Source organism: Macrobrachium nipponense, chromosome 13 (assembly GCF_015104395.2).
Source record: "Macrobrachium nipponense isolate FS-2020 chromosome 13, ASM1510439v2, whole genome shotgun sequence".
NCBI classification, from domain to species: Eukaryota; Metazoa; Arthropoda; class Malacostraca; order Decapoda; family Palaemonidae; genus Macrobrachium; species Macrobrachium nipponense.
In genome coordinates, this window is record NC_087206.1 from 56204581 (window position 1) to 56217080 (window position 12500).

A 12500-nucleotide genomic window follows, 5' to 3' on the forward strand; every position below is an offset into this window, starting at 1 on the left:
ACTCCAGGGCAAGTTGTGGTCCTGAAATTTGAGTTGTCCCAGGATAATTAGGTCCTTCTCTCATAGGAGGGATAGCACAGTCCTGATATGTTGCAGGTGTTCTTCAGAAGAATTTAAGTATTTTGTCAGTGTAGCAGATCCAGAAGGAGGCTGAATGCACTATGTTTCAAAGTGCTTGATGATTGCACCTTTCAGGATATCTTACTGTAGACTCTAACTTGGAAATACCCCTTCATTAGCTAGAATTTGGAGGAGACTCTTGAACTGTATAGGTTGGAAGCGGGTATTCTCTGGAGGGTTGCCCTAATCTGTCAGGTTTCTTAAACTTTTGGAGAGGTGACTCCCAGGGGCTGCAGGTCTTCGGTTAAGCTCATCCACCCCATCTCTCTGAAGGACTTTTTAGCAGCAAGTAGGTTCTCCAGCGACAGGTGGTGGAACATATGGTGGACTTTGAAACCCATTGTTTTGATATGGTGGAGTAAACCATATTTGGTGGGTCTCTGGCAGTTTCATGAAGTTCAAGCTGGAAGATATCAGGGAAATCCTACAGGAAGTGGTGTAGGTTGGCTCATTACAAACAAAAAGCGTGACTTTTTGGGCCCTTCAGAGAGTTATGTCATTTGGAAAACAGATATGTCTATAAGGTGGTGTTGGGCAACATCCACAAATAATCCATGTTGCCTGAGGAAGTTAGCTCTCAGCATGAGGGTTTGGACAACATTGACAATAAAATCCCACTTGTATTTCCTTGCCATCAGGTGCAGGACAAGATTTCTGTGGCTGTAGTATGCTATAGGGCTGCCATTAGCAGCCACAATTTGGAGCAGGGTGTTGGGCAATTGACTTTTGGTGCTGGTATTAATGACCTGAAGGTGCCCATATTTACCAGTAACTGTTTGTAGGAGGCACTGTTAGCAACATAAAATCCAGCAAAGTGGGGTTCTATAAGTGTCATGATGCTGTTACTGGCACACAAAGTAGGTACACATCTTGGAATTTGGTAAGAGATTGGTTAAGGTGGTGATCTTTTAGGATGGTGAGAGGCATACCCTTGAATAGGTATCGGAAGTGTCTGGGTGGTAGATGTACAGAAAGAAGTTTTTTGTCAGATGCACAGTATTTTCTTCCTGCTGCCATTCAATGGAAAACATCCTGTGACCTCTCCTTCTGGATCTGCTACACTTTTTTTTGCTTGTGCTGGTAGAAAGGGTAAGGCTGGCCCAGGTGATAGGAACTATTTGTTGGGGTATTATTGGCAAAGCAGGCATCAAGAATTGTAGTTGTGGCCACCATTACCTCTCTGGGTGGCTTCCAAGGTTGTTTTCTCTACAGCTGCAGGCACAATTTCTGGTCTCTTTTCTGAATGTATGATGATAGATGCACAGTACTAATGACTGGGATATACCCTTTTTACTGCAGCTTGTACAGATATCTGTGTATGGTATATGCTCATTTATCACTGTCGTGGCAGTGTTAGTCAACCTTGGTCTCAAAGATGGCAGGGGCTGTGTTTTGTGAGGCTTTGGAGTCCTCCAGCAACTTGTCTACTTTTTGCGGAGGTTCATCAAGGGTATATCATGGGCATGACTTCAGCATAGGGCAGAGTGGCACAGAAGACGACACAGACAAATCTCTCTGGCAAGGTCATCTGTCTGTTGTTTGCCATCTGTGTTAACCCTTTTGTTGCTTGGGACTGATCTCAGTCATCAAACAGCCTCGTCCATAATGTGAGACCGATTTCCGCAATCATATTTCTTTAAGTTCTTGTTAAGCAGCTCATAATAGTTAATGCATTTCTCTCATCATTTTAAGGAGCTTTTGTCTACCAACAAATGGCAACATTTAATTTTCAACTCGCAGGATAAACTCAGAACAAAGCTAGACCTTCAGTAACCATCAAAATACTACAGTGGAAGGAGATTTCTCTCAATGATTAAGTCGTTTACAGAGATTATTTGGAAATGACAATGATAGTAGTAGACCTGAACTATCAGATAGTTTCGATAGAGACAGCAGTGAATATGGTGATGTTTATTATATTGTAATTATAGACAAACGTACCTTAGATAATTTTTTTATTTCAGGTTTTATGAGAGATGATCATGAATCAGAAAACAATGACAGAAGAAGAAATATTTTTGTCAAGCAAAGAGATGGAGTGAGTAAACAAAACAAAACGTGATAAAATATGCAAATGGAAGACCATTGAAGATTCAATTCATTAAAAATCTGTGCTCTGGAACTTTTATTGGAGATAATAAATTCTTGTATCCTACATAATGGCAAATTTGTTTTTATTTTGTATAAGGTTTTCCAGATGATACTTTTCACCTAAGCAAGTGTTCAAAGTTTGAATGGAAGATTTTCATACGGAATAACGAAAATTGTGTAACTTTACTCACTGCTTTTAGGGGTATCACATTGAAATGAATCATCAATAAAAACTAGAAAATCAGAGTCTGAATAATTACCTACATGTCATTTGCATATTTGATCACTCTGCTATAATGAAGCATTATCATAATAATAGTACAGTGTAATATTATAACAGTAATAAAAATAACAAAACAAAGAATCAAAATACAAATACAAAAGGGAGAAAATTAACAAGTTACACGACTAGCAGGATGCTGCTCATGTCACTTTGGGTAAAAACATGCTTGCAGCAAAAGGGTTATGTCCTCATAGGATGTAAAGGGATTCAAGCTCATCCCAGGCTGCCCTTGCTGAAGTGTCCCCTATCACTGTGTTCAGGAGACTCCTGTCCTGCTTGGCATGTATGGGCATATCAAAGAGAACACCATCATGAAAAACTAATGGAGTTCTTTGCAAGTGATCCTTATACCCCTATTTCCAACCCCAGCATAATGTTGGGGAAGAGATCATTGTGAATTACCTTGGGAATGTGTCTGCCCTTTCCACTGATGTTGAGACATTTCAGACTTGGAACTGTATCTCTACTTTCCAGAATGAAACATTTGGTTCAGTCATCAAGAAGAGGAGCAGACATAGATTAGCAGTAGTTATGTTCACACTGTAATCTCGTGAGATTTCATGTATACTTTAACATTTACAAGATTGTTTCTAAGTAGTTGCTTCAACCATATCTTGGCCATATTTAGTCCATTGATTGCAAGGTTTTTTTTTTATATTTGCTATGCCATAGAAGAAAACTTTTAATGCTCCTAGGAAAGAGCATACCAGAGCTAAAATTCCATGTTCAGGGAAAAGAGTCAGAGCTAAGCATCATATGTAGTCTGTTAGTGGCTGGTTGTTGTAAGACAGGTGGTGACTGGGAACCATTTAGAGCACCCGGCTGCTCAAGGGATCACAGGATGCACAGAGTAAATTGATTTTGTTGTTGAGATCTGATCCACTTTTGATATGGCATGTGGGCAGGAGAATACTACGATAACAATGCTAGAAGCAACCCAGACAGGTGTGGTTTCAGATGATGTTGGTGACTCACAACAATATGGTACCAGGGTCCTATGTGATGGTTCTCAACTTCGATGGTTAAACTGAGTTGCAGCAGTGGAACTTTGGCCACATAAGCCTTTATTAAATTTAACCACACATGTCTTTCCCATGCTTAATGTTCTACATTGCTCCACACTTCTCTGACATCCCTTCTCAAAGTTCCCATCCAACTAGGGCTGGGTCTTCCAATTCTAGCAACAAAACAAATGACAGCCAGTATGACTCTATTGACACTGTTCTCCTGAGGGGTTGTGTGAAAGACATGTCCAAACCAATCTCCATCTCCCTTCATCATTATGTAATCTACATATGGGACTTCTGCAATTTCTATATTTCATGTTAGTATAGCAATATAAATCATACTATGTAGACTTAAGCATAATTTCAATTTGGTTGCATTTCAAATCTATTTGATTTTTAGATCTTACTCAGGCTACCATTTTTCATTTGCCTTTTTTTGACTCATTAAATTCCAATTCATGATAATCAGTAATGTATCTCATTGTATCTAAATATTTGAAAGATTGAACCATATCAATCCCTTCCCTGTTTAATGTTATTTCATCCTTTGATGCAATCTCTGCCCATTGCTTCAGTTTTTCTTATGTGTAGTGTGTGCCCATCTGTCTGTAAATATGAAATAACATTAAACAGGGAAGGGATTAATTAGGTTCAATCTTTCAAATATTTACGAACAATGATATACGTTACTGATTAGCAGGAATTGGAATTTATTGAGACAAAAAAAAGTCAAATGAAAAATGGTAGCCTGAGTAAGATTTAAAAATCAAATAGGTTGGAATTGTAACGAAATTGAAATTATACTTAAGTCTACTGCTTATGATTTATATTGCTTAATACTGACATGGATTATAGAAATTGCAGAAGTTCCATATGTATATTAGATAAATGATGAAGGGAGATGGAGATTGGTTACGACATGTCTTTCACATAACCCCTCAAACTGGCTCATTTGGTTACTAGAATTGGAAGACCCAGCCCTAGTTGGATGGGAACTTTGAGAAGGGATGTCAGAGAAGTGTGGAGCAATGCAGAACATTAAGCATGGAAAGACATGTGTGGTTAATTAAAAAAAAGGCTTGTGTGGCCCACATTGCACTGCTGCACCTCAGTTTAACCATCAAGGTTGAGAGCCATCATATAGAACTTCGGTACCATATGGCTGTGAGTCACAAACATCAGCTGAACCACATTGTCAGTTTTCGATTTTGCTCCCTTATGAATTCGCCGACTCGTGGTTTAATCCTGACTTCTGCTCTCAGACATTCAAGGGATTGGAGTCTTTGAAAGGCTCCTCCTTCGATGAATAGAGAAATCACCTGGCTTTGAAACAACTTGATGAAATGGAGTCTGAGAAAGATAGTTTCAAGAAACACATATTCCCATTGTTGATGAAAACATGGAACTCCCAACTCTTCTTCATAATCCCACTCAACCACCAACCCTCCTCGAAGTGGATAATATATCCACAGATTCTTTCTCCAGTGAAGAAAACTCCCATCAAGAGATGTCTAATAAAGGAACCCATACATCGATTGAAATCTGCTCAAGCGATGGAAACACTGAAATAACAACCCCTGCTCCCTCTTTGTCAGAAAATGAATCCGACAGTGAAGGATGGACAACTGTACACAAGAAGAAGAAAGCCTTCAGAAAAACACCAATTAAAGAGGAAAGAAACTCCTCCTCCTGACAAGTCTGTTGCAATCAATCCCTCTTCACCTCCTCCAAAACACAGAGCCTCCTATGCTGAATTAATGTCTGTTAGACCCAAATCTAGTGGGTGATATGATTATTACCCCAAAAAGCAGAAACACTGACGAGATTCTTCGAGGGAATACTGTTTTTACGATGCTAAACCCATCAGAGAAATTCAGGAAAGCAGTCATCTGCAGATACCAAACCACCCTGCCTCTCGACCCCATTCTACAAACTTAATTATACTATAATGCAAAAAGATACACCTGTTAAATCTGGAACATCCAGTATTCCCACAAGGAAAGTCTTCACCTCTTTCCAAGTCTCCCTTGGTATATGGGGACCATTCCCCACTGACGCCTTTATTCCAGAGCCACTTTGATGCTACTAGTGCCACAAGTTTGGACACCACAGCAGACGCTGCACAGCCACAGTGAGGGTGTGGAATATGCAGCCAAACCTCATCCAACCAAGCAATACCTAGATGTTTTCAAAAGAGGAGAAAAAGTTGAAAGCAAATGCCCAAACTGTTCTCTTCAACATCATGCATGGAACAAAAATTGCAAGTTTCGACTTGAAAAAATTAAGATCAAGACAACTTCTCAACTTCTACCGCCCACGAAACCTTCACAACCTATTCCAAAACCCAAGGAAGAAGATGGAATGACCAGGGTGAAACTGCAGAATAAAGTCAAAGCAGTATTTCATAAATCCTAACCTCCCATCCCTCACAAACTTCTTCTTCCCCTTCTGACAGCTTAGACAGTGCCAACCAAGTTCCCAAAGCAATGAGTTGAAAGCTCAATTACACTTACATTCGAAGGAATCGTCATTCTCTTCGAACTTCTTACAGGGAAACCTGCAGACAGAGAGACAAATGCTAAACTGTATACAACCTCACCTCATGCCAACCTTCAAACCCAAGCACCTGTTGTTCAATCTGAACAGCAGGTAACCCACCTAATCATCCCATCCCTCTTCCTCTTCTCCAGTACCTTAATGAGCAGTCTGAGAAGAGCAACACTTCATCTTAGCCACTCTCAAATGAGCAATACCTAATGGCATCAGCCATCCACTTTATAAGATAAATTTCATCCATTCACTTCTTTATCATCATTCATCACATCCCAAGGGAACTTTGATTCCCAAACTTTATCTCTAACTCAAACTTTATCCTTTCCTTCCCACAGTTGTGACGCCAGATATAATACACAATCAATCCTTCCCACACTCTCCTACTTAATGGGACTTGCTTCTATAACACTTTATCTCCCACTAAATAATTTCACTTCTTGCCCAGTTGTTAAATTGGAGCCAAATGGTATGTTGCAGAGAAGAACACTTCATCCATCACCCGTTATGGGCGGCTATGGAGCAAGAGCCCATGCCAGTACAAAGCTGGCATAATCTAACGACAACGACATTGTCTGGGTTGGAAAAAAAACCCCACAAAATCACTGTGTAACGTGTTTACTTCTAAGTATTTACATTTAATTTTACTCCACACTCGAGTACTTTCAGGTCCTATCTGTGGCCCATTTTCAAGAGATGTTTGGGTTGTTAGCCTGGATCAAGGCCCAGCAGTCTTCTGGAACTTCTTCTCGTTGAGCTGTCATTTATGTGATGGCTATTCTGGTTTCCTAGAGAGTTGCTAATCCCCTCTTGTCGCTCTGATATCCTGAGCTGATGGTCAATGGGATTAACCCTTGTGGTAAGGGAGTGGTCACCAAAAGTCTGTTGGGCAAAAAACCTAATCTCCAGGTCAGCAGGGTCAATCTTAGACTCTTTTAATATCAAAGCTCGGCTTATGGGATGTTCTAAGGTAAAACCTTTGTTTCCTTCTATTACTTTAATCTCTCGGATGAGTGCTCCTTGTACTACCCTCCTGTGACTAATTTATTGCTTTTGTATATAAGCCTACTTTTTTTAAAATCCATCCTATGGTCATTTTCCCAACAATGCCTAGCTATAGCACTCCCCTGAGAGTTAAGCTGTACTGCCCTTCTGTGCTATAGCTAGGCATTGTTGGGAAAATGACCATAGGATGGATTTTAAAAACAGTAGGCTTATATACAAATGCAATAAAATTAGTCTCAGTAAAAACAGTAGGCTTATATACAAATGCAATAAAATTAGTCACAGGAGGGTAGTAGAAGGAGCACTCATCAGAGAGATTAAAGTAATGGAAGGAAACAAAGGTTTTACCTCAGAACATCCCATAAGCCGATCTTTGATATTAAAAGAAGCTAAGATTGTACCCCTGCTGTCCTGGAGATTAGGTTTTCTGCCCAACAGACTCTTGGTGACCACTCCCTTACCACAAGGGTTAATCCCATGACCATCAGCTCAGGATATCAGAGTGAGAAGAGGGGATTAGCAACTCTCAAGGAAACCAGAACAGCCATCACATAAATGACAGCTCAACGAGAAGAAGTTCCAGAAGACTGCTGGGCCTTGACCCAGGCTGACAACCCAAACATCTCTTGAAAATGAACCACAGATAGGACCTGAAAGTACTCGAGTGTAAATACTTGGAAGTAAACACGTTACGCAGTGATTTTGTGGATTTCGTTTTCAATCTTGAGAAGAAAACTGAAAGAAGTTTTTGTTTGTATTGTCTTGGTTGCTCCTAGCAGTGTTATTGTAAGCACTTATCTGTCCACCAGTCATATCAAAAGTGGATCAAATCTCAACAACATAATCAATGTACTCTGGGTATCCTGTGTATGAGTTGGTGATCCCTTGAGCAGAGTTTTTCTCTTCCACAACTTTTGTTGTAGGCAATAGCCATTGTGGGCCTGACTTCTTCAAAATTCTGGATAAGGACACACTGTCGTGGTGTAGTTTCCATTTATTTCACTTGCTACAGTCAGTTTTGCCTGTGTCACAGGCTTTGTCAAGCAAGAACTAAAGCACAATACCATCCTCCATTTTATTTATAGCTCTAAGAGGATGGCATTTTGGGTTTTGGAGGGAGGGTTGCTATTGCTTTTATTTACAATGCTTAGTTTACTAAGGGGTGGTTAATTTATTTACATAATATTTACAAAATATGTTATTGCATAATGTAACTACATTATTGTATTATTGTGATATTCTGCTTCTCCTTATATTGCTAATAAAACTGTTAGTTGCTTTGTCCATGGTATTTCAATATCGGCATGTTCATTGTTATACAATTAGCTTCTGTTATTATCATGTCCCAATATGTTTTGCATTTGTACTTTATTCTCGTGTTGTCCATCAGTTTTTGTAATGATGTTTTTTCGTCGTGCAATCAATTGTAGCTGATGTCCTACTGATGTAGCTCTCACTGGAGGGTCTGCATTCCTCCTTGGGGCAAATAAATATACAAGCCATCTCCTTCGGCATGGATCCACAGGTTCGGTTTTTTATTACAAGGGATACCAGTAGGTTGAATTTGCAATATACCAGTATTATTATGTTGCTGTAGGGCGCTTGTGGCTTAATTCCTTTCTTACTCTTGCTGTATTCATTGCTGAAATTAGTTCGGTAATATATTGTTGTGTTGTTCTGTCTCCTTGTTATGTAGTTCTGTTGCATTGTTTTGTTGGTGGAAGAGGTTAAAAAAACTTTCGTATTTCTGATTGAATCATTTTGTCTTCAAATCCGTTGCTTGTGAGCAGCTGTTGTATTCTGTCCAGCTCCACATGCGTCACTTTTCATGTGGTACAAAATAGCCAAAAAAAAAGTCTGATCAACATAATCACTATACATACAGATGATACACATTAAGATCAGCAACGGAATTCATGATCTTAACTAAAAACTAAAACCCAACCAAAGAATTTGCATCAATGTATTTAGAAAGCTTGTTTACTAACGTGCCAGACTGCCAGTAGATAACACCACCATGAACATAATCCGTTCACAAGCAACCCCACCACAAATCCAGGAAAACACCGCAAGAAGCAAGCTAGAAGCATGCACAAAAGTAGCACCATTTTACTCCCACAAAGGAAAATCCAAGAAAATGGTCTAGCTATGGGTTCCCCGAGGCATTCTTATGGCGAACACATATGTAGCCCATTTAGAGGATACCTTATACAGTAACCATGAAAAACTTGAAATCTATGCAAGATACACTGACATTTTCCTCACAATAAACAACAAATAAGATACATAGACACTGAAAGACATCTTTACACAAAAAATCTGTGTTGAATTTCACCATAGGACATAGTGTGACCAAAACTATTTTTCCTAGATGTAATAGTAAACACAGGGACAAGAAATATGACAGGGAGGTATTTATGTCATAAAGGCGACGAAAGTCGGGCGTTGCTTCAGTGGGAGAGGTGAGTGCCCCCTGGCATATAAACGGTCAGTAGTCTGATCAATAGGTGCATCGGGCCTTCACCTGCTGTACCACGTACAGAACGACACAAATGGTTCTGTACAGAATACAACAGCTGCTCATAAACTACGGAACTGAAAACAAAACAATTCAATCAGAAATACGATTTTTTTTTTTTTACCTCTTCTACCAACAAAACAACACAACAGAATGACATAAGGAGACAAGACAACACAACAATACAATATCAAACTAATTCTAACAACAAATACAACAACAGTCGAGGTTAAGCTCTGAATGGCAAACAAAACTTTTTTTCAAGTTGTAAGAGTGGTTACAATTGTCTGTGCACTGAGTCAGGATTACCGAAGTGCTCTAGATTTGGGGCCGCTCGATAGTCAAAAAAGTGCAACTCATATCTGAGTCAGTTACAACATACATATAGATATATATGTGTGCTTGTATGTGTGTATAGAATGTGTGCAGAAAGGAACAATTTTTACCATTGTATAGTTATATCTGTAGTGATTGACCGGAAATACATGATCTCTTTGCATAGAAAGCTATTTGAATAGAAATTGAAGTATCTCGTGCTTTCGCTAAATGGTATTAAATTTTTATGTGATATAATTAATAATTTGAACGTTACCTTAATGGTGTGGATATTTGCCGCTTACAAACTTCGTTTATGAAAGCCGTTTAGCACATAATGAGGTTTTCTTGCAGTTTTTGGAGAGATAAGTATTGTACATCATGTAGAAAGGCTGCTGACTCAGATATTTAACTTGTTTGTCGAAAGATGAAGCGACATTACAGGTCAGGAGTCCCCGCAGGAAGCGCCTGGCGTTGACGGTTTCGCTGTTGTTCTCGTGGAGGATTTTAACATTCCACCAAAGTAGGGGCTCCGTGCTGTAAAACAGGAAGCGTGTGATAAAGCTGCTAAAAGTGTCTGATGAAAACTGCGGCTCTAAAGGCCCAAAATTGCCTTCGATTGAAATCGCCTCCAATTGAGTTTTGTCTCCATGCGGCCTAAACTAGAAGCAGAGCAAAACTATGCGGCTGTCTCTAAGATGAAACCCAGTGGCCAGAACTCAATCAAGAAGAGAAACAAATTATGGATTTATTTATGAAATAAAATTGATTTACGTACAGATGATATTTTACCCTCTATTAGAAATCGTTTTGTACAATTTCTTATACGTCCAATAACATTACATTACAAAACAGGCGGAGGAGCGTTAACTTCGAAATACCATTACAGATTTGAAGGAAAAGTTGGAAGATAATTCGTGAACTCCTCTAGCTGGCTCGACACAAAAGATATGATAGCAGATATTTTTAACAAAGAAATGTAAAGATAACCTGGAGGTTCATAATATTTTTCTCAGAAATAAATCTTGTCACACTAAAAATTAAAAAGATATATTGTCTTGTGTTGACGGCGAAATTCGCATTGGAATAAAGTCTAAATAAAAGTATTTATTAATATTAGTAACTCTTCTATGAATCCATTGACATATCATTTTGATAGTCTGTGTTATTTAAATTTTTATTTTGGTTCTCATGCTTATGTTAGTGTATTAGACAAAGATCAAACTATATCAGGATTTGAAAGTCGTTCGATAATTCATGATTTCAACGATAGCAGCTAAAAGTTCTTCATTATGATTCACTTTTCCTGCACATGTTGACACTCAGAAAAATAAGTAATACGTGCGAATTTCGTACATCATTTTCATTATACAGAAAAGTAGTGAGCGACGAATAACTAACTAGAAATAATGATATTATTGAAGAAGACAGTTTCCTACCCTCCAATCAATCAAAAAACAATAAATTGCTATTGTCGTTCGCAAGCCATCTAGCCCAGTTGTTATTGTTATTCTTCTCAGAACGCCGTCTCCGTTGGAGATCAAGAACATCATATCGAGCAACTCACTTGCATTTCTTATTGGAGTTTTATCCTACTCTTAATAAAGTCTGTTTGGTCCATAAGAACTAATATTAGGGATGACAACAATGCATACAACGGCATTTATACAAGTCTGGCTGTATGTTTTAGCATTAATATAATCATCTGTATTTCTTTCAATTAATGGCTAAAGGATGTGACAGTAGATTTCTGGACTGAAACAATACATATCAAAATATGTTATATTATATTATTAATATATATATTATTATATATATATCTATATATAATAATATATATATATATATAATATATAATATATAACATAAAATAATGATCAAATGAAGGTTTTATGTGTCAACACTTGCACCAAAATCTTATACTACGTATAAGCAGCTGGATAGGTGTATATATATATATATATATATATATATATCTATATATATATATATATATATATATATATAAATATAATATATTATATATATCTATATAATTATATATATATGTAAGTATATATATATATCTATATATATATATATATATATATTAAAACATACCCAGCTGCTTATACGTAGTATAAGATTTTGGTGCAAGTGTTACACATAAAACCTTCATTTGATCATTATTTTTATATCTACCACGTCATGTCAAGAAAAGACTTTAATATAACCGATGAATTCCCCAAATCTTCTCCTCAGAGTGAACTCTAATTCTCTAGCATCCATCTAACGTCACAATGAATAAATCTGTCATCATCAATAAATAAAATGCCCGAGAGGCAACAGTTCTATCTGCGTCCAATTCATGGAACGATCAAGAGCAAGTGAGGTGTGTTCGCCTCTAGGGTCGACTGGAACAAGGTTTCAATGCTGCGGGGTTTCCTGCAAGCAGTCTTTCAAATCCTCACTGGCAAAATTAAGAAACTTTCAAAAGATACCATATTATAGACATAGCTAGTCTGTTCAGAATTTGTTTTATTCTATAATAGCTAATACTAAGGATGAAAAACTACGCATAACGGCATTTATACATAAATGATGACCACTACTACATGATGTTCTCTGTCCG

General features: G+C 38.0%; 1 protein-coding gene across 1 annotated transcript in view; it reads left to right on the forward strand.

The window, feature by feature from the left end:
- The window catches only part of LOC135225470 (carbohydrate sulfotransferase 5-like), a 51143-nt gene that overhangs the window by 17991 nt on the left and 20652 nt on the right, over positions 1-12500 (forward strand). The gene's annotated exons all lie outside the window — the stretch shown is intronic.